Source organism: Watersipora subatra, chromosome 4, assembly GCF_963576615.1.
Source record: "Watersipora subatra chromosome 4, tzWatSuba1.1, whole genome shotgun sequence".
Lineage (NCBI taxonomy): Eukaryota > Metazoa > Bryozoa > Gymnolaemata > Cheilostomatida > Watersiporidae > Watersipora > Watersipora subatra.
In genome coordinates this window covers 50,490,595-50,518,252 of record NC_088711.1, presented here as the reverse complement: position 1 = coordinate 50,518,252, position 27,658 = coordinate 50,490,595, and the positions used below count along the sequence as shown (strand labels likewise).

General features: G+C 34.3%; 1 protein-coding gene across 1 annotated transcript in view; it reads left to right on the top strand.

The window, feature by feature from the left end:
- LOC137394328 (uncharacterized) overlaps positions 1–27,658 on the top strand; it is a 481,712-nt gene that overhangs the window by 192,303 nt on the left and 261,751 nt on the right. The gene's annotated exons all lie outside the window — the stretch shown is intronic.

The following is a 27,658-nucleotide window of genomic DNA, read 5'->3' as shown; positions in this document are numbered from 1 at the left end:
TTTTGTTATCTTGACAGTGATTATCTTGAGGTTATTTATTGGTGACCTCTTTGATTCTTGACCTAGTCATGCTTCTCTCTTTAGCTGTAGTTAACCCTTTTGCTACCGTAAGGCGATGTATCAGCTTTTGTGGTAATACAAGTACAGAGAGTAAGTCGCAGTATTGGCTTTTCAATAAGGTTTCTCTTTTATTTTCATTACAAAGGCTATAAATTAGCTAGAACAATCAAATTTTATCTACAACAAAAAAACTTTGTTGCAAATCACGTGCAACCAGTCAAAAGTTTTGCTGCTAAGCAACTCTATTTAAAAAAAATTTTTAAAACGGAAAACCAGATCGCAATCATTAAGCTAATAAAAAATTCTCCGCGTTCTTTCGATGCAATGGAAATGTCAGAAATTTTGCGAGAGTAAGATTCACTAAACAATTTTATACTTATCTTGTAGAAAGTTTGTTGGGAATAAAATAGGTATTACAGTAAAACAATAGCTGAGACGGTCTTCGAGATATTGCGTAAATGCTAACAGCGCATCAATTTTTCGAAAATTCGATTGCGTTAATTTAGTCAGAAATGCGATTTTATCGCATTTCTGACCAAATTGTGAAATCGTTAATCTCTTACAGGTTTGATTATTTTATATATGATGTACTTATGTACTATACATGCGCTTACATATACTATACAAGTATGCCACACGTACAAGAAAATTTACATGACATGTACTTACATCTACAGTAAGTGTAGAAAACATTTCTGATGTTGTGAAGTGTTAAACTTTGGCTGCTACTTCAAAAAATCTGGTTTTGGTTTTGGTGGAAGCTCTTATTTCATGAGTCTGAAATATGATCCAATCAAATAACCTGAATTACAGTAAATAGTATTGAAATTGGTTTGGGAGCCACCATTATATTAAAGTGATTTATTACAAATAATCTAGTCTACATAGAAGATGTTTCTACAACTAGCGTATTATATTCTTGACTTAATTAACATAAATTTTATTTACTGAATTTTCAATACAGTGAACTCTTCGACATACAATTTTAATTTTGTAACTCATTCTATTGTTGGCATTGTAAAAACACAAGCTTTGTGTTGAGCAGTATAGAAATACTTAGTATAGTCATCTAATACAAACATCCTGTTGTAAAGATAATCCAAATTTTATATACATTATTGCACATATTACAAGTTATTAACAAAATAATATGTCAACCTTGGTAACTATAGTTACTTATAATAACTTTTGTGTATTTAGTCATTATGACCTGCAATAAAATGTAACATTACAATGTAATATGTGTGGCACGTATTGTAGGGAGTGGTTACATTTGAATCAACCGTATAACAAAAAGTTAACTTACTAGACAAATACTTGAACTAAGTTTTCATCAGTTTTTTAACAATTTTACTGAACTTTTCCATTGCTAAAGTTTTATCAACCATCTGTTTCCGGTCTCGTTTTCATAATTTATAATAATGAATACTGAGCGAGATCGAGCATGCTATCTCTTTCATTTGTTGTTAGAGAGATTTCGGCAATTAGCATAATTGCATCTTTGATGTTCCAACATAATCAGCATACCACCTGGCAAATTTCGATCTCGAGAAAATTTTTTGTTCATTTAGCATGGCACAAAAATATTTTGCATAGAGAGCGCGAAAAATCTGTGTGTTCTACACCACAAGGAAAAAAACTGAATGCCAGAGACATCATGACTCTTCATACATTGTAACTGCAGTTTAATAACAGTGTGTCGGTATCATTCAACTGTGGTAACACAATTATTATATTAATCCTTTGTCTGCGGAAATGACTAAAATGTCGTTTATCGTTTCTGTGGAAAAACGACTTTTCTGTCGCTTTTGGTAGATGTTTATAAAGCTGTTGCTTTCAGTTGACAATTATGAAGCTGTTGCTTAGTAACAATAAACAAAAGATATGAATGCTAGTACCCACATGTACATGTAAATTTTAAATATTATCGGCAAGATATTAGTCGATGACTCACGATATGAAACAATTAACTGAGAGGTGTTGTTGATAGCTGAGAGCTAAAAAACACGAAATTGCAAGCGACTTTTTATGAAAAAATGGAAGTTAGAAAAACAAGTCGGCATGAGGCTTGACAATCAAAACAAAACAAGAAAATTTTATTTGATCTCCAATTGCTAGTTCTCTTTTGTCTGATCAGTATGATAATAATTCAGGTGATGGTAGTGATTTAAACTCTGAAAACTTTGAATATACGGAAAAAAGTGATTGTTAAGCCGTGGTCACACGGGCACCGAACCGAACTAAATGACGCAAAACGACGTCGTTTTCAGCTCTAAAAAGTTCGGCTGAGGACATTTCTGGCCGAAGCGAACTATTTCGGTACTGCTCGAAATTTCGTGCCGAATCCTTGCTCTTATTGGCTGGTTAAAATTCTAGAATTCTAGCGAGCACGCGTCACATTTTTTCTTACGTGCGTGTGAGTAAAGTTAAAAAAGAAATGGGACGATACTTTTATTTCGTTAAATAAACAACATGAAGCTATTTACGACAAGGTTCACCCGGACTTGTGATTGGGTTGCATAAATGTAAGATGTTGCACTTAAGTTTTGCATAAATGTAGGGGAATGGTTGTGATTTTCTTTCGTGTAGAATATAAGTAATGTGTCATATTCATCCTGATGAACTATCGTTGACTGATTTATTTATGTAAAACCACAGTACTATGATAAAGACTGTTTTTGTTTGTTATGTACTCAGCATAGAAAAACATTCATATGTTAATAAAAAAATATAATTATGTTGATGGGAAGGGTTAGCAAAATATTTGTATCGAGTGATTTATTTTGAGCAGCCGAACGATCTTCTGATAAATCTGCTGTGTAATTATGATTTATAATAGTTCCTCAAAGTTTTTTGTTTACAATAGAAATATTTAACTCAAATACATAAAAACTACTAATGAAACCGTGTCCTGCCTCTATACGTATGGTATCTAAGAAGCGAAGTTACTTCGGTGGCCGTGTGACATGTGCCACGAACCGAACCAGCCTCCGAACCGAACCGATCCTACGTCGGTTCGGTGCTTGTGTGACCACGGCTTTATGGTAGCTCGGAAAATGATGATGCTACTGGTGTTGGCTACGCAATGGGGTTGGATTCTTCTAGAAGAAATGCTTTTAAGCAATTCCTAAATAGATATTTTTACATAGTCATAAATATTTGGTTATAGTACATATGTAGATGAATATCTATGTATATAATAATTTGCTAATATATATAAGGTTCAGTTTGAGCTATGTATGTTCATAGAATACCAATTTTATTGAATTCTCAAAAGGATTACATGATTTTTGGTTGCTTTCGCGGTGCTTTTACTCAGCCAATTGGTTATGAGAAATAGTGCTCAGACAGTATGACAGGCTGTAACATCAACATTCTACCACCCAGCTGTACTCATTTTGTTTCAAAAACACTAACATATATATGGCAGCTTTCCACCAATTTAACAATTTTATATTCCCAGAACGTTCCAGTGATGTTCTAACAAATCACAAAAACGTTTCCTTGCAACATTGTTGCAAGATAATATGTAAACACATTTTTGTTATTTCAGTAAGGTTGTGAGAAATACATTGTTGAAGCGATCAGAAAATTGTCTCACACAATATTACCACAGTATTGGGAGGATGTTATGTAATATTTCATAAAGGTTTCACCCACGATGTTGCCTCAAAGATGTTAGCTAACATCCAAGAAATGTTACCTGCAAAACACTGTCAACACTTTCAAACATTCTGATAAAGAACGTTCCTCTAACAAATAAAATATGTTGTTATTGTATTATACCGAGCATAATCTTCCTATAACAATGTTTTTCTCATGTTACAATAAAGGTGAAAACCCAAATGATAGCATGATATAATAACAAAACATAATATTCAACAGAGTCAACATGTAGCTGGAAAAATCTCTTGTAAAGTGTTTATCTTAACCATTCTCTGTAGCAATTACCCCTCTAATGCAAAATGCGTTCTAATACAATCAAGTTATTCTTGTGATTTTCGTAATGAAGTGCACAAATTTAAATTTCTAATGACTTTTATTTTTTTTCACATGCTTGTAAAGAGTTTAAAATTAATTTATCTGTCTACATTATTTGGCTTGTTTCCATACCTGATAAATAAAAACTCTAAAATATTAGAAGAGCAAAAAATAAGATCCAGTAGAAAGATGAGCGGTGCAAATCATAAAAAATGGAACAGGCCAATGGGTAGAAATTTTCATGGCAACTATAGAAACAACCACACACAATATTCCTCATGTGAAGTATTTGACAATCCTTGGAACAACCATAAAAATACTGACTTCTTAAAAGTGCCTCAGTAGCAATCATGAACACAGAACTAGATGCTAACAGCCCAAAAAAATTACCACCAGTATGGGAGATAAGAAACAAAGAGCAAATCATAGATGAATCAGAAGTAGAAAAAGCCGATGAAAGCCAAAAGAGCATCAAAACAACTACAGAGAACTCCCCACAACAGACAGGATAGAAAGCTTCCCTAGCAAACTAACATTCAAAATCAGTTGGAGATACACAATAGGATGGGTGTGAGCGATGAGACATTTGTTACTTGAGAAAGGCACAGAGGTCAGTACGAAGACCCAGATCCCTTTGTTTAAATTTCAGCAATACAAAAGGGATCTATTGCCAGACCACTTGCTACAGAAAATAGTAATGATTATGCTGATGAGGAATGCAGAAAGCAAACAATTTTATTAAAATCATTCAAGTGTAGAGTGACATGCGATACACTGGAGGGTGAAGATCGAGGAGCCAAACATCAAAGCTTCAAAACACACATGATAACAATGGAACTTGGGCATCATGCTGGCTTATTGTCACCACCCTTACAAATATACACAGATGATGATGAAATATCAGTTCAAAGGCATGAACTATCCCCAGTAGCAATCTACCAGGAAATAGAGCCAACACCACAAGCAACGCAGAGACCTTTGGCTGCAGAAATGTTGGCAAGTTATAATGCAAAGGCTAAAAATGAGCTACAAAATAAAAGAAAAGCCAAGCGTTTACAAACCAGCCAACCAGCAACTCGTATACCATTTAGCGAATATGTGATCATAGTGATATGAGCTAGGACAAGGATATCTGAACGCACAGAAGCATAGAGCAAATGAGAGAACAAAGCTAAACAAAACCATTTGGAAATAGAAAGCATAGAGCAAATGAGAGAACAAAGCTAATCAAAACCATTTGGAAATAGAGAGCAGCGGAGCAAATAGTCTTGAACATGATTTCACACAACACGCCGCTGAGAACCACCAACTAATACAAACATTACAAAGACGAGAAAGTGAAGAAATATGAAAAAGAACAGCTGGCTCGTCACAAGAAAGGACGGCTTCTAGAGAATATGAAAAAGCTTCAGCACGGTAAGAGACTGACTGAGCAACAAACATCGCAAAGGAGACAAGAATTCATGCAGGAAGATGTGCATGACAAAAAGTCAGAGATGAGCAACTTTGACCTACATAATGAGAACTATTACAAAAAACATCCCAGAACTAACATGGCCTCATGGACTGGAAAAACATGAAGAGTGAGAAAGAAAGATACATGAAGAAAAGAGACAGCATCCTAAAGATCTGCTAGAACTAAGACACCAAGAGCAAATAACTTTGATGAATAATGCTACCAGCCTCGGGATGCAATGTGTTATAATTTATCAATGCAATATAACACCAAGCAAAAGCACACTCAAACCAAAGCAATATCACATAGCAAAAGAAGACAAAGGATTTGACAGAGCATCAGATAAAGAGAGGAGACAATTCCTGCAAGAGCCATACTCAACTGGATATGAATGACTTGAGCAAGAGTAATTAGCATATGGCTAAAAGAGCAGAGACAGCAATTATACTTGGAGAAAGAAAATTATGGCACAACACATGCCAGAAGTTAAAAATGAGACGAGGATTAGACTATCCAGAGTGTGAGATCAAAAATTATCTGCCACAGATGCAATTGGGAAAAAAAGGTAAGCCGTAAAAGAAATGTATAAATCAATGTATAAATCAATGCACAAATCAGCAAAATAAATCAAACCAGAAAGAATATAGAAAAAACAGCCAGCCTTTGCAAAAGCTGTGGTTGTCTTACTATGAATCAGACCTGACAGCTCTGATCTAGATTATAGCAAAGACAAACAAATACATAGACTACCTACAACACATGCTATGAAGCAGGCAGACAAACAAATTTCAACCATAATAAATGTTGCTACAAAACAACCAAAAGTAGAGAATGTCTCAAATGGAACCTCAACAGAAACTACATTCAATGAATGGACAGGCAATTATCAGCTGAACTGCCAAGCGCTGAGCATTCCATGAAAAAATTTGGAGAAAATACCTTCATTGTATCTCACCGAATGCGCCCTCATCACTTATGGTAATATAGTAGCGAGGAATCTAAACACCAAAAAGAATTATGACGTGGTCATACTAAATGTACTTGCCGAAGATTTTGCAGTAAAAATGTAATAGCAAACTCAGTAGATCTAAACAACCAAATAAAGAAAGAGCCTGAAAGTATTGGCAAATATTATGCGAGCATCACCACTGTGACTAAAAGACTGTTTCCCACAACGAATGCTGATGCGTAAGACTAGATAATACTATCATCATTTGTTTGAGGCTTACCAGTGACTTTCAAAATAGATTTGCTTAACAACCCCAGCACCAATACAGCTGATAGTGCTTTCAAAGCAGCGCAGAAGATGGAAAAGACAAAAGCTATTTTGCTTAATGAATCAGCATACGCAAAGGTTAACATAGTAAATTGTGACATAAGACAGGAAGAGCAGCTGAAGGTTATTAAACGAAGTTTGAGAAATCTGGAGCTACGAGAAGCTGAAAGAATAACTGAGAGTAGATGTGGGCATACAAGTAATAACATCTGGTTCCAATGACATGAAAATTATGATTGCAACTCAACAAGTAGCCCAAACAGGAGAGACAGAAAGCGGAACAGGCTAACGGATAGACAATTTTATGGCAACTATAGAAACGACCAAGCATGATATACCTCAGGTCAAAGATTTGATAATCCTCAGAGAAATGGCAGTTGACAAATATGTGCATATATGGGACATCAGTAGAATTGGGATTCGTCTGACCATTTTAATTAAGAACTCCTGAATGAAAAACTACATAAAGGTCTAACTAAATCACCGTTATTATTAATCAACACTACTTAATATGTAAGAGATTACCCGGCTACAGCAAATACTAATGTATATTCAGTAAAAGAAACAATTTTACAGATTTTCAGGCGCAAGCAGAGGTATATCACCGATATGCAGGAGCCAGACAGATTTACGATTTGTTGAAGCATTGCGGCAGACAACATTCACCAGATCAACAACCAGTCATTAGCGAGATGAATATTTACACTTAATTTGGTATGTTTAAGTATAGCTTATATCATCATTTTATTCTAGGAAGTGCTGTTTTGTACAGCAGTAAAACCATATAACTTAATTACTCAGAACTTAGATAACGTATTTTATGCAAAAAGATTGACGAAATAGCTGTGAAAAAAATGGCATAGAGTGAAAATGTTGTTTGTTATAATGTAAGTTAGCTAACTAGTTGTGTCGTAGGATAAGGACTGCTGCATAATTAGTTTAACAATGTTAATACTAATAGTTTTTTAGTTATAACCCGCTTTTCACAATTAGTAACTAGACATCAGGGAGGAATGTCAAGTAAAACACAACCAGCCAATGGCATTTGGTAATGACTCAAGGAAAAGTATAAAACAAGGGAAATTCAATGAGAAGCAAGCTGGAAAGCGCGCTAGCCGGGAGCAGGCAAGATGCGGAGGTGAGGCGCATAGGGTAGGCATAAAGGGGAAGCCCGGAGGGGAAGCGCAAACATTAGGCACAGAGAAACGGCACGGAAAAGAGATGAGGAGAGGTGCAGAGGAGAAGAGAGGACAAGATGTGGAGAGGGGTGAAAAAGAGGCGTGAAGGAGAGGTAATAAAGAGGCGATGAAGAGGCAGAGAAAGAGAGAGGCAGATAGAGAGAGAGATAGATAGAGAAACAGATAGGGAGAGAGCCAAATCGGGAGTGGCTAATGAAATCCAAAGGTAGCCAAAAGAGCTCAAGGTGGACACAGCGAACACAACTCACAAAAATAAAAAAACATACTCAACATTTCAATTTATTAACTTACTATAGCTGTAGTATTATTGGTTTGTATTAACAAGTTTTTCCCTTTATTCTTATCACCTTCTTTGGTTTATGGACCATGATTACGATAATTTTACAATAAGTGTAAGAGAACAAACATTTTCAACGTCAATTACACTGACTTGATCTCTTTTGTAGACAGCAAAAACATTTTATTTATCGCGGCCCTTTCCGATATGTTTTAATCGCCAGCCCCGATGACTGACACAAGCAATCTTGCATGCACTCATTTTGAGTAAAACAAAAAGCTCAAAACATAACATAGCCAGGAAGCCCTGATCTAATGCCACAGTATGTTATATTCGTAGCTACACACCCTGATTTCCTATATAAAATTAATATACACATATCAAACTGCTCCGTGCAATAGCACGACAAAGTTGTCAAACAGTCACATTCTGTAAGACGTGCACTGATAGCTTCTTACTGGATATCCTAAATATAAACACTACAATGTTTGTGTAATGTTCGCTGGTCAACATCAACTTAATTAGAACTCAAAATTTCTGAGTGCAGTGAAACCTCATAACACGATTACCCTGTTGCCTTATTTTTTTCCTTACAAACTGGAGCTTGACGTTTGTCCCCTTCGCCATAGGACTCTTTTTTCGCCATAGGAATTCAACAATATTTTCGCCCGCTTTCAAATTTGGCAGTCGGTGCGCTAATTTTGTATAGTAAAATAACAAAAATGCCAAAATTCTAATTCCTAAAAACATTGTCACAATGCCTAAAAAAGGCACAATGACCGATTTCTCTCAGTTCAGCATTTCTTGTAGAAAACTTTGTGAAAAGTATGTAAGTGAGAGCGAATATTTATTTTTAGTGTTGTAATCATATTTACTATAAACTTTTATGCCTCATGCGTATATAACTACAAATATATATATTTAATTCTTTAGCTATGGAATTTGAGACCAAAATTATTCTTCTGCACATTCCATACAAAACAAACTGCAACCATCTTTAAATCTTTTCATAAGCATTAGCTAGCAGTTGTCTGAATTTCACCAGCATTCAAAATGCACCAGCAAGCATCATTCCCAGCAAGTGATCAAGTAACCAATCTTCAACATTGCACCAAGTTGGCTTGTTTTCTTTGAGCACTCTACGCATCAGCAAGAAAGCTGTGTCTTTATGGCCTTTTTCGTTTGGCAGGGCTTAAAAGCGGTCAAATTTTGCTTCAAAATCAGTAGCAAGGCTGGAGTTGTGATCCCTTCACGCAGAGACTTGGGATTAGACAGCTTCTCTTAGTCTGCTAACGAAAATCTGCTTCACTGGGTACTTAATTTATTTTCAAGTGCGCAGTAACATAATTTTCATTGATAGATTTTTCCTTCTCTCTGCTCTACTCGCTACATGTACCAGCTCAAGTCATGTCATTCCAAAAGTACAATAAATCAAAAAAATTATTTTCTTTCAATGACCATTAAGTGGTCCAGTTTATGTAAGGCAACTTTCGAAAACCCCATCACTTGATCTTTTTTGTCAAATTAGGTTGAAAAAGGTATTCCTGAGGTTGGCTAAAAGTTATAGTAAAATCAAAACCTGGCACTGATAGATGATGAAATTTCAGTGACAAAAATTAAGGTTTAGTAAAATAGTTAAAAATACATACAAGAACTTAGTTTTAAGTGTGTGTGTTTATTAAGCTAAATTCATTCATGGTGATTTCAAAGTTTATGTTATACGTACATCTGTTTTACAGATAAGAATTTCCTACAGTATGTACTGCAACTAACGTGTTGTAATGTTATATTATAATGCGAATCATAACTAATAAATAATATTGAAGTTAGTAATTTAGTGTAATTACACCAAATACACTGAAGTTTCTGAAGGTAACTATAGTTAATAAGGTTAACATACTATTTTGTTACTAACCTTTAATATAAACATTACGTTTATACAATTTTGATCATTTCTACCAGGGCATGCTTGCATTAGAATATTAGTATGGTTTCGAGTTTAGTTATACGATGCCAACACACTGGCTGAGTTCTCAAACCTGTCATGTGGGACACAAAGCAAAATTCACAAAATAGATTACAAGTTTTGGTTTCCTGTAATTCCATTTTAATATTAGTTAGAATTTTCAAAATTTAGTAAACAATATCCTGACAAAGATGAAAATGAATAAGTAAAATATTTTTATCCTACTAGTATTCACTGTGGGTAAAACTACTTTTCATAATTCCAGTTGACTGGTTTTTTCACAAACTAATTTGGAAGTTGGAGCACAAAGCAGCCAACTGGTATATCATTGATGTATTATTATATAGCAATGCGTCTGAGGATGGACAAGCGCATAGAATTACAATGGTTTAATATAGGTCCTATATAATAGTGTGCAAATACTGTACTTGCTCTCTGTAAATGAACAACCAGATAGTTTTACGACATTAAGGTACATAAGCTCAAATTTATGATGGTAACCTTAGTCTATTTTAGAAGTGAATTCACGTATGATTTGTCTGTTTCTGCCAAAAAAGGAAGCATTGACTCGAGATCTTTAACTTTTGCTTCAGCTAACGTTATCACCCCTTTTGTCTTTTGGAACATTGACTAATCTGATCTCAGATGAGGATCCTCTTGACAGGGTTTAACTTATAACATAATCCAAATTTAGTCTAGGCTTATTCATGTGCTCACAAAGTCTCACAATGTGCCCACAATGGTCTAGTTGCGCTGTAAACAAGTTTCTTCACCTTGGTTTAGTGTACCAGATAATAATGCCCTGTTTTTGTCATTTCACTGTACATTTTGATGTGCTTTTTTATTCAACAGGCGACTTCCATAGTTTTTGCTGATTGGTTTTATATTGAGAAGGTGGCAGATAATATGACATTCTTTTTTTCGTGTTGGTACCAACATCATTGCAAGGTTTGCTACAAAATACCATATTTAATGCATATAGAAAAAGAGAACTGATAATAATACGAGCACCATTTTGCGGTATTCAAAAACAAGATTAATTATTGATGACGAAAAATGCTGTAAAAGTTTAGGTTCAGTTTTTTTTAAATAATATGGTTTAATGTACAAAACTTACTCACCTAGATATCTGGTTTAATACTTCAGTTTTTTCAATACAACTTTTCTTTTGCCTCTTATTTACAACCTCCATGCTTGTTCAAGTCTTGCAACAAAGCAGTGTTGAGTTGTGAGTTGCGTATATGCAATGAAGCAGTTTTACAATACACTATATGCAGTTTTAACTGTCTGAAACAAAGACTGCAAAGGAAAAGAGAATTTCCTCACCAAAAAAAAACTTTACTAATCACTGATAAAAATAAAACAAATCTGATTAACATATGTGACCCAGGCAATGAGAATGTACAATCGTGCTAAAACAACATTTTTGAGTTATTTACAGATTCAAAATCACCAATATCTGAGGATTCTAATGCAATTTAAATCTTTTAAATCGGATTATATATGCCCAGGTTATGCAAGATTTAGTAGAGAAGGTCTCACGATGAACTAAAACTGTTGTTTTGAGTTTAGGCAGGATAAGGTTGCCGATTCATGAATCGTAAATCATGGTATTTGTTTACAAATCAAAATGCCATAGCAACAGACCACTTAATCTCAACCTATGTTGATGAAACCTGGCATTCTACACATTAAAACCCTGAAAAAGATGATGGTCACATTTTTATTTGAATTTGATTGACGGTTGACCTTCCAAAGGTCAGGGTAAGGTCAGCAATATATGTGGCTAAAAGCTCACCTTCCTGGAGATTTACATTAAAAGGGTATGCTTCAAACTGGACACTTCTCATCAAGCTATATTGCTATGACTGCATATAATGACAATCCAACGACTTATCAAAATGTTGGAAGTGTTTTCAAAATTGTCCATCTATACAGAAGGTCATGGTAAGGTCAACGAAAGGTGACCACAGAGGGCACCAAGATGCGGAAATATCAACCCAACTCATCAAGTGACCATTCAATCTAGAGCTATTTTTATGTAGTTTAACACTAACACATTGTAACACAGAGTACACTGCAGAGACTTATTGTAGCCCATTCAACGGGTTTGCTTGTTATATTAGTGGCAGTTTGTCCCAACACAACCATATCAAATGTGTCCTTCGGTAATCCTTGATACACAGTTCTAACGAGTCTTATTTGTTTAGATGACATAAAACTAGTGCAGAATTCCTTACATTTGCACCCACTTATTAGTTTGATATCAACAGCTATAATGGGAAAGTAATCAGCAGTGATAGGCTGATCGTTATTTTCTATAATTTAATTAATTATGATGATCGCTGTTACTCTCCTTATCGTTAACAGCCACATATTGCGTAAGCAGCTGTATTTCTGAGGTTTCCCTATTATCACAATCCTCATCATCGCTTTCACTATAATCTGAGGCAGCCTACTTAGATTCTAAGTAGAAATACTTAGAATTACATCTAAATTATTAGCGTCAACTAGCCGTAATTTGTGCGACGGTTTATTTTGTTTTAGCCTGAGGCATTGAAACAGAAAATGGCCATATACACGCGCGCACCCGCAATTAGAGTCTATACTTAAGATCTTTGGTTATGACAAATTCCATAACAACCACCGATATGGATAGATTTAAATGGCAATTATGGCCTTATGATTGGTCAGATACAAAAATAAACAAGACCACGTGAAAGAGCAGGGTCGAATGCACTATAAATCACTGTTTACTAAAATAGTGATGGTGAGTCATATAATAGCATATAGCACGCGTTGCGCTCTATTGTGAACAATCCAATTACCGCACGATTGTACATTCTGACTGCCGGGGTCACATATTTCAACCGGCTAAGTAATGAATTTTTTAAGTTATGTCAGGAATTTTCGGACACCCAGCATATAGTCTGTATTGAAAAAACCAGTTGATTGTTTTAGGTTCACTAGAGCATGATAAACATTCTCCTACCATCAAGCATTTGAATATCGTCGTGTTTTTATAAACACGGTGAATATATTGTCAGACCAATGATATACAGCCCCAAAGGATAGCCGACGGCGCTCATATGGGCGGGGTTTAATGATGAAGCTCTGTTGGGATTAACCCGAACACGGCACCCGAACAAACAAATATGCTGAATAAAGCACCTCGTAAATTTACGAATATTATGAACTATAGCGGTTGTTTTACTTATCTGTTGAATTCATTTTTTTGTCAAATAAATATAGTATCCCAATATTGTCACCGTTATGATCAGTCAGTTGCCATTCACAAGCATTCGTGATATTAATAGTCACAATCGTAAAATAGCTCAAATTCGGTTTTGCATTAGATTTTGAGTATGAAAACTACACTGCACAGCTTTGCCTGCTGTCCCATCTTATTGGCAAGGTAAAACAATGTGAAACCGATGAAAGACTTTGTCATTTTATATTACGAGTGGCAAAATATTAATCAAAAACTAGAAAAAAAATGCCATTGTTCGGGTAATTATATTCAACTTTAGGCATATACTACGATCTTTACTAATTTTAAAATTACTAAAAGTAGGTAATTTGAAATGTTTTATTTTGATTAGATACATTATTTTGGTTAGGTATTACCCCTACATTGCAGAAATTCAATGTTTGCTATTGTGACCCGCGGGGTCTAATGGCTGAATAAGCTAATGAAACGATAACAGCGATTCGTGTTTTCTAAAACTTAACAAGGCAACGCGACCGCCCCGCGAGAGTTGTGTTTGCTTTGAAACCCAGGCTAGCACAATCCTAATAGAGCTCCATAATTAAACCACGCCCATATGATAGCCGTCGGCTATCCTTTTGGGCTGTATATCATTGGTCAGACATAACCACCCCGCAACAAAAACAAAAAAATGTAACTTGGTCATAGTCAGATGCACATGGTGAGTCCTTGCTAGCTGCACACTGACAGACACCCACAAAAAGTATGCTCAATAAGAGTAAGAATAAGAATAATAATAAGAGCCTTAATAATATCAGTCCCAGGTTATTGAGAGTGAGACTAAGCAATCAAATATTTGATTACACACTTGTGCATAAACCAGGTAAAGCTCTAGTTCTTGCAGATACATTATCCACTGTTTTTTTGGCAGACGTGTGTGAAGACGCAGAAACTCCAGGCTCATTAGATAAAAAACAAACTTATCTGGTCGTTAAACAACTGGCTCCTTACCACAGCACAATCAGATAATACTCTGAAGATCATTAGCAGCTACAGACAAATGACTGGCCAGCTAAAAGGAGCATGCGCAATAACCCATTGAAAATTCTTTGGGCAGCGTGATATGAATCGATGGCACACAAAGGTCTGATATTTAAAAACAGTCAAATAGTAATTCCAGTGTCTGTGAGAAAACGGTAATAGATAGTATTCACACAAAATATTTCGCGGTTAACAGGTGCATAGAGAAAGCCAAAAATTCTGCCTACTGTCCAAGTTATTAAGGCCAGATACAGAATGTGGCATTGAGTTGTGATACATGTCAGGAGAATGTTAGGGCGAATGCGCAATGCACTTACCAACAATATGACATACCACAGTATTCAATGCAATCAGTAAGAGTAGATGTTTTTTATCCTAGATGGCATAGAGTATCTAGTCACCATAGACATACAGTGCACCCTCGAGATATGATGTTGATTCGTTCCAAGGCTGGCATTGTATGGCGAAAAAATCGTATGTCCGGGTATTCAAACCATTGTAATTATACAGCGGAAAAAAAATGGTAAAAATCGTCCAACATTTTATAAAACTGCGGTACATATTAAAAATTAGTAACAAAATAGTATGTTAAATTTAATAACTATTGTTAACTAGAGTAGCTGCATTGTATTAAGTGCACCTAGTGATTATAATCTGCAGTACTGTAAAATGCAAAATTGTAATCTGTGTACCAAATGCAGATCGTACGGTAAGAAGTTTTTACCTCCAAAAGGTACGCATAACATCAACTTTGAATTCACTTCAAATAAGTTTAGCTTGCCACACTTACCTTTAAAACTAATTTTTAGTATGTATTTTGAACTATTTCACTGATTTTCAACTTTTTGTCACCAAATTTTATCCTTCATAAGTTTCTGTCTTCACTTTCATTATAAAATTTAGCGTGTCTGGTTGAAACCTTTTTCAACCAGATTTCAATAAGAAAGTCCGAGCGATGCAGTGATCGAAAGCGGCCTCTCACACACCTCACCATTTAATGGCTACCGAAAAAAAAAAAATTTTTTATTTACTATTATACAAGACGTACATACCTTTAGAGTAATGTGAATTTAGCTGGTACCTGTAGCAAATAAAGCAGAGAGGAGGCAAAAACGTATCAATGCTAATTATGTTGCTGTACACTTGAAGATTTATTTAATACGTAACAAAATTTTTAGCAGGCTAAAGAAAGTTGTCTAGTCCTATCCAATTTTTCTTCTGGTTTAAATGAAAAAGAATGCTGGTGCAATGCAGAAAACTGCTAGCTAGCTAACGCTTGTAGAAGGATCCAAAGAACGTGCTGCAGCAGTTTTTCTTGTAAGAAATGTGCACAAGAATCAATGTAACCATTGATCAAAGTTTGTACGCATTTATACCCTAAAGGACAGGGCTTTAATAAGTTTAAGAAAGTAATGTGAATGTGTGAACTATTTTGAGTAGCTAGTTGTATGAGTTTCATACATACGATGAATTGTATTCATGTATGAGATAGCAAGCCTACATGCAAGGGCATGGTTAAACAAGAAAATCAAACATAAAATCAAAAGTAAACAAATAAAATTGATAAAATATAAAAAAACATGCCACACAAAAGATAAATAATATATATTATACATGCATTGTTTTAATGTATCAGTCTACAGCAGTAAATTAAACACTCGAAATATTTCTGCCAATGTGGGGTTTACTGTATCTTCTGCATCCTTGCCCTTACTAAATGGTTGCTCCTTTTGAATGCTGATCGCGTACATGGCCTTCTAACTCCTTCAAATCTTCAGTCGTAAGCTCCTGGTGTTTGCTTTAATGGATTTTTTGTTTTAGTAATAATTTCAAATGTTGATTGGTTGCAATCATATTCCTTGACAATGTTAATGTTAGGAGCACACCGACCGCCAAATTTTATTTCAAGCGAAATTTTTCTTAAAATTGTATGGTGAAATAAAAGTCGTATAGCGACGTGAAGATTTCACATTGTTCGACTTTTTAAAGTGAAAAAAATTGTATGTCAGGGTAATCGTATCTCAAGGGTGCACTGCATATTCCAAATGACCTACGAGCTGCGAGCTGAAAAGTTAGAAGTCAGGTAACATTGTCGAGATACTCGGTAGGCAGATTCTTGATTTTGGTAGACTTGAGGTCCTAGTTACAGCGTCATATTTTATATCATTTGAATTTGAACAGTTTCTAAAGGAACCTGATATACATCACACTTAGCTTGCATTAGGTTTGCATTGCAGAAAGGGTGAGTTCAACTATCAAGAGCGGCCTGAAAAGAGGCAAATCAGTCAGGTCAAAACATGTTTGATATGTTAGTTTTCCTTCAATCTACACCAATGATGGTAAACTATCATCATCTTCAGTTCTATTAAAGCTAAAAAATTTGAGAAACCATCAGGCAGGTAGACGAAAGAGTTTGGTGCAGTTTGGCCAATGGCACACGGTAGATAGTGTGATAATACCGGCAGCGGAGACACCAATGAGTTTCAATGTGGACATCTGCTAGAGTAGAGCTTACATTCTTTATAAGTCCTATGGCTGTTGGGACTTTCTTGAGGTCGTAAAACGATGTCCCAACAACCGTGCCATCTTTTCATTTAAATAATAGAACCATGCGTAAATTCATGACAGCAGAACATAGACAGGCACAAGGTTTAGATCGCGGTGACACAAGGTCAGATATCAGACAGCCTTTAATACTATTAGATATCTCACAGCCTGAGTAGAACATAGAAGAATATAGACAATCGTGTAAACATCGTTTTATATAAAGCTTCACTTCTGGTGGTGGCGTATGTTCAAAAAATTTGCATACACTTGCATTGAGCTGAATTTTTTTTACACTTTTTAAAGCTTAGAACTGGTGCTATAAAACAAATATTGACTGTTGGACTTTTATATTAGTCTAAACTAACAAAGAAGTTTAAATTTTAATAATAATTAAAAAATTATTCATAATTCAAAAAACGGATTTTATCAATTGTTTGATATACTGTACAATTTTGAAGTTTTTTTTAAATATCTAAGAAAGGAAAGCTTCTAATATATGGGAATCCCCATCAAAGTAAAAATTGGTGAAGTAAAATTCAACGGTTAAGTAGGTAATCTTAGCTACTTTTTGAAGTGGGTTTTTGGAAGGTGAAAGTTAGTGTCTCAGTAATATGTTATCAATTGGAGGCTTGGCAATTCCGCCACTAGGTCTAACCAGCTATGACGTCTTTATCTAAACTCTTATAATTTTAAACTCAGCTCGCAGCCTTGAAACTTAACCCATCAGCCCTGTAGTATTCATCAGTCACTCTCATTACACTCACACAACAGACACATATCCAAGCCACCAGTGAAGTACTCCCAGCAAGAAAATTATTTTTATGTACTAAGCATGCAGTATCACTAGCTTCAACTGGCAAGCTGCATCCACTGACGTACTTGTAGTTAATTCAGCTTCAACATTCTATTGTACATGTGAATATTTTCTATTTCAATGCTTCCGTGTTCACAGACACTTTTATTTAATTTACTGTCCTCTCAAAAAAGAGTGTGTTATGTGTGCTCTAAGGTTGTTTGACAATGCCACAACGTTATGGGTAGTTCAGGTGTAATATTTACGACTCATCAGTACGCTTAAAGCAGCTGAGCTAGGCAGCCTTACAGTATATCTGTCAATATAATCATACAATCAATTCGGTAGAAACTCCATATTATAACACAGTTAAGCACAACTTTTGGCCGAAAAATAATCTTTCATATACTATAGTAAATGTAAACCAACTGTTTTTTCACACACAGGAAAATATCAAGACCACCTTAAACACAGAACTACTATTAGCCTCAGAGTTACTAATTATTTCTATTTTGTTGCTTTTAAACTTTTAACAAAAAACCCGAATGCTTTGAAGTTAAAAAAAGGACTTTGATAAACAGAAACAACAAAAGAATTAATTGTTAATTATGTAACTGAGTCAGTATTAGTACAATTTTGTGGATACTTTTCTAATGATCTTTTGATATTATTGGTCATTATTGGTTATTACTGGTTATTATTGATTATTATTGAGCTATTATTGGTTCATAAAACTTAAGAAAGTTAAAGGGGGGTCAAACAAAGGTGGCATTCAATTAGAAAATTTACAATATACCAACTTGTAATTTTTTTTTTCGTAACTATTAAACATCACAAAATTTTCTATGCTGTCTGTGAGCTTCCTTTAAGTTTCATTTTACTAAAAATAAAATATTTTCATAATAATGTACTTCAAAGTACTACGGCATTGAAAATATCATTTTCTTGCACTTCAATTTTCAAAAGGCTTAATTAAAAACACTTAAAAAAGAGCTCACAAATTCCTAATAAACACACAGAGTAATATCTCTCAGTTTTAATGTTTTACTGATGATTTAATTAGTATTTAACAGTCTCAAAGCAAATTTAGGACAACATCAACACATTTTAACTGTAAAAACAGAGTCAGTAAGTAAATTTTAGACTTTATTTTATTACAATGGTAAAAAAGTTAAATTTTCTCTGCACTGTCAAGAGGGTTCATACTGCACAGGGCATCGGCACAACAAAGTTGTCAGACAGTAACGTTCTTTAGGACGTGCACTGAAATTTTCTTACTGGATATCCTAAATATAAACACTAAAATTTTCGTGTAATGTTCGCTAATCAACATCAACTCAATTGGAAGTTATAATTTTTAAGTATTAGCAAACTTTGATACATGCAATAGCTTTTGTATCAACCATAACTGGGAGTTGTCATTTCTGTATAGGTACATGCAATTACAAGGTCATCCGTGCCTGTGCCTTGTCTTTCCTGCACGCACACTATTCACTGGAATGAAGGCATGTATTATACGTCTTTGCTTCAGGTTCACTAGAGCATGGTGAACATTCTACAACCATCTAGCATTCCGAAATCGCCATTTTTTCATATACATTGGGTATAATATACCAATTTGACCTTATAGTTGTTTGGCGCAGGGTTTTTCAATTTTTGTTTTGTACTTTCGGTCATTAAGTATGAGAGCTGACTGGACGGCCCATTATAGTGTTTGACTTTTTGACTATTGGTTTTTTGAAATGCATAAATCATTTTGTTTTATAGGCTATAGTAATGTCAAGTGGGAACTTAGGATATTTTTAAAGTATATGAAAGGACTTTATAGTTTGATATGTTTGATGTTTCATATCAATAATACTAGTAAAATTAATTTATTGGTATGGTAAAAATGTACGTGTTTTCGGATCTATTCACAATGGTTAGCCCCTAAAATGTGACTTCAATTTCTATCAAAATAAGTTTAGCCTCAAACAAAATGGCACTGTCAGCCCTAAACACCAATCATATAACAGAACTAAAATGAGCCAATGAGCCAATTTCCCCTCAGTATTGAGAGAAAACTCAAAAGATTGTCTTTTGGTCCCATTAAATATTTTTACACGGAATACAAAGGGAACACGATCGCAGGCGCTGTTGTACTGCATCTTAGAGGAACTTAACTTTTTATGTCGTTCTCAAGTGGTAAGCTCCCCAATGAGTGTTCTACTTAGTGGCATTATACATAACATATGTGGCTGGCAGCATATTTGGAGAGCATGTTTGCCTAGCCCATTCTAAAACTAACAATATTTGGATTATTTCTAACAGCTGAAGCAAAATTGGCAAAAAAAATTTTTGTATTGTGGTTTCTAGTTTATGATTTACTTCTGTGGATAATGGTCTGTTAGCTTGCCATGAGCTTAAAGCTAGGCTTTGCTACAAGTCAACGGTTTTTGTGGGCTTTTTTCCATTTGGGATTGATTTCTTACCAGATTGCTTCTTCTGAGTATTGTCTGGGCTCTAAGCTCTTGGTCGAGTATGCAGCTCTTTCAGTGTCTGCATGATGTAGGCTTCTCTGAGCTGTATTAAATGTTCTTCAGTTGCTCCACAACTATGCACAAGTGATTACTTTCTGCTTCGTGTAACCAGTGGCTAACAACTGATTCTGACCGACCTTGTAATAGCATACTCTAAGGCTATGATCGATACTAGCTTTAAGAAATTTATCCATACTCAAGGTCTCTCATTGATAAGGACTTCCTATATAATGATTGGACTAGCCCAGTAAGCTTCAAGGTGTTCTGCTAAAGATAAACTTTGCAGTATTTATTAGTTCAGATGAAATTTATTATACAGGATATTGTAAAGGAAGTGATGTAGAGGATAGCTGTACAATTACAAGCAGGCTGGTAGTAAATAGTAAAGGAACAACACAATGTAAACCAGAGTTTCCAAAGTGTACTTATCTCAACTAAATCCACTGATCTTAGCAGGAAGTGATCACACGAGTCTGAACTCTGATTAGTTTAGTTCAACAATGTTTTATAAACATTATCAATAACACTCACCCACAATTAACCAAATAGGATCTCATCTAACATCGGCGAAGGGGAAATTTTAACTTCTTACGCAGAGGTGTGATAAAAACACGGTTGATTCACTAACTTATCTATTGGTTTATTTATTATCTTATGGATTTTGTTAAAAAATAACAAGCTCAGTTGAGGTCCAACTTGTTTGGTGGTCTAGGTCATGCTACTAGCGACTTAAGATGACCTGATGTTGCCCACCCTTGCAATATCTAGATGAACTAACATCTGCGAAAGCAATTACGATCTTATTATTTACCTTGCAGTAGAATGATTACACCCGTATTTAATATCTTATTAAAAGTTGCTAAAGTATAATTATCAGCTTTTCACTTTGTAGCATCGTGAGAAACAAAGTTCTGTCATCATGGGTTCTTCATCAACTACAGCGCTGCTTTAATGATAGTGATATGGAAGTGTTTGTAAAAGAGATACGATTAGTCACTTTAGATATTTGTAAAGTTCAGAGCTTAAAGCACACGGTGTAAAAACAGAATGCTTTTCATGATATCAGTTATTGATTTATTAGACATGATGCTTGATGTCAACTAAAGAACAAAAGCTATGATTAGACTGATTTAATTTGATTAGCCACTTATCTAAATTAACTTTGCCAAAAACTCAACTTTTATAGTGGAAATGGAGTTGCATCCCCAGTGTGTAGTAATATTAATCCTGCCTACTAATAGAATCCTTTGCGACCAGCTTTAGACTTCACTTTCATTATCAACTACGAGCGATCAGTATAACTCACCAAGAGCTGGTAATATTGTTATATATTATAATAAATATATAATATGTATAGTATCATTATATGCCATAATAAAATGAAAATGAAGTAAATCTTAAAAGAAGAACTCACTCTAAAGACTTGTACAGTTAAACATGGATTTTGTGTAGGAAAATACAGAGGATAAAATAAAGTATTTTTCTGTCGCAATTATCAGAAAGATAAACTAAATGTCCAATGATAAACATTATACTCACTAGAAACTCCCCTGTCATACAGCCCACGACCAAAGTGATATTGGAAAAAAAGAAAGGGTACTGATTGCTGATAAATGCAATATTAGCAGTCAAATGGCATTGCAGTGCAATAGGATAACTGCAATGGTAGCTGTAATGTACTGGGTGTAGGTGTTATTATATGCTAGAAATGCCCCGATTCTAATTTCACTAGCCAATTCAGATACCGATTTGATATACCGATTCTTATTGAAAAATAATTCGATTCAGATACCAATTCAGATATTTTGTGTTGCATAGATAATTGTTAATTTTCTTATGCAAATATAAATATAATGTAAAGAAAATATAAATATTGATGTATTTATTTGTTGGTATTTATGAAAAAAATATATACATGTATATATATTCACATACTGATATACCATGCATCTAATAACAAAACAGTCCATGTTTCTGGAAATCTGTAATTAATAACGGTAATTACTGTTAGTGGTACAGCTTTCTCTGTGATAATGAAGTCTCTCTTCTATTGCTGAACGAACTGCTGCGACTGTACAAGTTTATAGCAAATAGATGTTTCCTTTAATTACCGTTAGTGATTCAATTATCTCAGTGGGACGTCTTTATTTTCTATCACTATTGATGTAGCCAGTTTGATAAAAGACTGAAGAAGGACTCACTTGCCACAAATGATAGAGAACAGGCTAATTACCGATAAGCCACTGAGGTTATTTTATGCGATACAAATATCGTCTGAATCAAGAGAGAGATAGATAACTTTAAGCATTGACTGCTCAAATTACTTTTGTAATGCTAGTAAATACAAACATTTCACCGCATTCTTGTTTTTCATTAGGGTTCTCTTGTTCGTGATTGGCTGCAATAAATCATATCGCTGTAATTGGCAAATACTGTGCTTTGTGATTACGTCCTGACTAAAGCCAAAAGATTCCTAAGCTGTGTGGATGTTTATTGGGCTATAGACATGAAATAAATTGTGTGACAGGCCTGGAATTCATTAGGTAAAAGTAAGGAACTTGCAGCTGATGATTTTTTTTTATTAGTGTAGCAGGTTAAAATACGGTTTCTGCTAAATAGTTGATAAGTAAAAAGCATCTGAAGTTTCCAATTTTTTAAGAAAAGATTTTTCGATACCGATTCAGATACTTAACACCCACATCGTCACCAATAGCGATTCTGATATTAAAATTGGGGCTACTCTATTATATACAACAAACAGCAACAGTGAAAGGAAAAGATTATATGTTTATATATCTCCCCCTGCAATAGGAGAAATGCAATAGTAGAGGTAAAATGCACTGAAGTTATCAGAATAACCAAAATTATTAATATAGTAATACAGTAATGATATAAAACCAGTGCACAATTTTGTTTACATTTCAAAAATCATAGCTAACAATATCAAGAAGTTGTGAAATTTATAGAGATTTTAAGAAAATTTATTTAATAAAACTATTTAGAAAAAATAATAACAGTAATATACTGCCTATCATCGATGTTGCTAGTGTGACTAGAAGATTTCAATAGTCGTCCAAACTTATAATTAAATATTGTAATAAACTCATAAGTATCGTTAGAAAAAAATATCATCGTCCTTTCCTTTACTTTCACTGCTTTGGACATCAGTTAGAATACCAAAGTACTCAAAAGTTTCCAAAATGGCAGTTACTTTGAAATCGGCAAAAAATGATTTCTGTACTTCTACGTTAGTTATAGAAACCTTTGGCAATTCAACAATGCTATAGTCTGGTAAAATGTGCACATTATTTTTTCGTGAAATGCCGTCGACTTAATGGTTTTATTCTCTGTTGCTAGGCGTTTCATTTGCCGGTCTTAATTTTGATAAAAGTAAGGCTTGGCCAGTTTTAATAAAGATTTTTGGCCGAATTAATCTGTCTATTTATGTATAATCCGATCTGATGGGTTAGTTTTAAGATATTGCGGTAACCTTTCAATGACTTGGTAACATATTTAAATAGGTTTATACATGTTTTGTATCATTATTTTACTTTAACGACTCTACAAAAAATGGTTTAAATTTTTGATGAGATTTCGATGCAAGGGTTTGCGACGTTGTTGATGAATAATTTTCGCAAGTTGTGTGCACATGCATTTATCATAAAAACTTTCAAACTTCGCTCCGCTCATTTGGTCGTAAGAAAACATAGAATCAAAAAGGAACAATATGAGCACTAACAGAGGTATTAGAGCTACCAATTTTTACCCAAAGGATTAGGATTATAACGTGTGAGCTTGCTGTGTGCCACACTTTTCAGTACTGTTTCCTATGATAGAAGCCAAATCTCTTCATGCTTCCGTCCATAGGTCAAAGTAATGGTCACAGGTCGAGATAAAAGATTGTTATAAGCTGATTTCAAAACCGCAAAATTCAGATTATTAGACTTTCACTCTGGAACCTGCACTGATCAACGGTCTTGTAGTGTTTAAGATTAACTGTGCAAATAGTTACTTTGAGTGTTTTATTGGAGCACCTTATGATCACTGGCATGCTAGACTTTCAGGGTAGTAGCGTTGGCCATGTTCCACACTCTTCAATAATTAGAAATAAAATTTATATTATCTTTGATACAAAGGCTCAATGTAGTTTTGTCAAGGATGTATGGCAATCTTTTGCTGGTCCAAGAAAAAATCAAATTTTTACCTATTCTTACTAAAATTGACCCGCTGCAATAGGTCTATCAAAATAACAATAATCCACATTTGCTAATTTAGCAACACGCATTATATGAGTCCATTGACTGTTTGTATAGCAGATACAAAGGGTACCTTTCTACCTAGGGTATTTTTATTGTAAAATCAGAGATTCTGCCATATAACTTCAGTTTAAAATTTTTTAGAACAGCAAAAGGTTTTGCACAAGAATCAATGCATTTGAAGAAAGAAAAAAAATGTTTAATACAATATTTTTGTAGTTTGATAAAACTAGCTGCAAAGAATTCTAGCGTTTTTTTTAGCTTGACCAAAGCCAGACACACGTCATCAAATATGAAAATTTAGTCACCAAAAATATAATTGGTGAAATGGTGAAGCATTTCATTTGCAGAAATACGTTTAGGTCACCGTTTACAATAGTTCTTTCATTCATCCTACACTGGAAATAAATTTTTTAAATCACAATTTTATGCTTTGTTTTGTGAATAAAGGAAAAAATACTCAACGAGTTTGTTTTTGACAAAATTATAAGTTAATTGACCTAACATTATAAATTTATTGTCGCAAAGTTTTGGGTAGATCTGATAACATAGCAATATGTAATTGTTGTTTTTTGTACAGGTACAAAGGGAGTAGTTATAATGACTTTTTATCGCTCATATAGAATTAATGATATTTTCAAGCAGGTATAAAGCTTATAATAAACTTATTGTCAGTGAGCAGACAAACCATAAAGCTAGTGCTTAGTATTAAATTATCGATCAATAAAATATATGCAGTAATATAGATAACTTAAAAATGTGAACGAAGATGCCAACATGGGACTGCAATGACATCTTCGGTTCGGTGCACATCGAGTAACCATTTGCATCACTTAAGACATATCGTTGGTGATAGATTTTCATCAACTCAATAAATATAAAGGGGAGGATTGTTTCAGTTTGACTCGAGTAATTTTGCTTATTGAAAATAGAGTTCGAGTTAATTCATCTATGGTGACAGTAACAACTTGATTCATCTCAATTATTATTGGCAGGATGCTGCGAGTCAATACAATTCTAAAGTAAGTAAAAGATACAAGAGAATCGATTATTTTCAATTCATTAGTGAAGTGAGAATTGCTAAAGCAAATGTGTTAACTCGACTACCCAGCTCTGGTAGATGTGACAATAACTTTTTCATATTTTTTAAAGTTCGAATTTGAAAAAATTGAAATTTTTTCATGAAATATCTTTCATCGCTTAGCTTTTCATAGAAACATTTATTACAACCAAATCACAGTCACCAGTTAAATCATCAGATTCATTGGTAGTTTTACGAATAAATGATGAATCAAAGGTTTATTAAGATGAAATATATGTACAAAGTTGAGACTAACTTTCTTCACAATCGACATCCATCTTGATATTAAAAGTGCTGAATCAACCAATGCAATGCATTTTTGTTTATTTTTTTGTAAAAAATGCCTATAGAGTTACTCTTACTAGATACAGTTTTTGCTAATGACACATTGAGTGGCTTCCAAAGTTTCATTATGTACAAAATAATTGATGCTGCTTGTCAGTAATGTGACGTGCTGGAGCTAAAGAGCTAAAATAAAAACCAAGTAACTGTGGGTATATGTTTTAATGTGACACGCTAAAGCTAAAGAGCTAAAATAAAAACCAAATAACTGTGAGTATATGTTTTAATGTGACACGCTGGAGCTAAAAAGCTAAAATAAAAACCAAATAACTGTGAGTATATGTTTTAATGTGACGCGCTGGAGCTAAAGAGCTAAAATAAAAACCAAATAACTGTGAGTATATGTTTTAATGTGACACGCTGGGGCTAAAGAGCTAAAATAAAAACCAAATAACTGTGGGTATATGTTTTAATGTGACACGCTAGAGCTAAAGAGCTAAAATAAAAACCAAATAAATGTGAGTATATGTTTTAATGTGACACGCTGGAGCTAAAGAGCTAAAATAAAAACCAAATAACTGTGAGTATATGCTTTAATTGCTTACCATCAACATAGACAAACAATAAAGGCAGCAATAAAAAATAGCCAGAAAATTACTAACAGGCAAAAACAGCTCTGAGCACAGTACTTGAAAAAAATTTCTGAAGTGTTTATCATGTTTAAAGGGTGTATAAAAATAGAGGAAAAGCCAACATGGGTTTCTCTCGGTGTTGTTTATGGTCGACCAAAGACTAACATGAGTTGTTGATTGTCTGTGCCGAAGAGTGGTAACTACACCAAAAATACACAACCATGAAATCTTCACAGGTCTTCACAGGTTAAATCGTCAGAGGACTATCTTTCTGATTTGGTTCCTTTGCTTTTTAATTTATTATTTATTAATGGAACATGCTGTTATGCATAAATAAATTTTTAGCACTTATTATTGTTTGGTACATTCACGACTACTTTTTGGCAATATTTCAATCAATCAATCTTTCTGAGGCAAATATCTTTCATGAATGATAGAAAAAGCTAGAGTAAAACATTATAGAAATTGAATCACGAAAAATAAATTTAAAAAAAACAAAGCATGAGTTGCAAAATGTCACGAAATGAAAATCCTTTTTTCTAGACTGAAATATTTTCAAAGATTCATCTTGAAACTTTAAATTCTTCACACTTTAAATATTTAAAGTGATGTGAATTTTATACCAACACATAAACACTCACATCTCTAAGTAGTTCTTGAGCTGTTATGTAATCTCCTATCTCCTTACTGCAATGAGCTGCCAATAGCTTCCAAAGAGCATGCTGCCCTTTCTGTGTGAGGATGAAATAGTTGAAGAAACGAAACGCTGATTTATACTCTTCCATGTAGTATAGGAGGTAGGCACAAAGTTCAGCTCGTTTTTGTCGAATATCTTTGCAGTCAAGTGAGTCGCTTGTTTGTAACGTTGTTTGACTGATGATCTCCCACAGCGCGTCATCGATGTCACTGTCGAGTGGTTGGTCTATAGATGTACTGACTGCCTTTTTAGCCAATTCATACTGTCCAGTAAAGTAAAGTACTTCGACTAGCAACCAATGATTCTCAAGAGAAACTGTCATTTTTTCTGTTGGCAAAAATAGATCAACCATCAGAAATTTCATCAACCATCAGAAATTTAAACCGT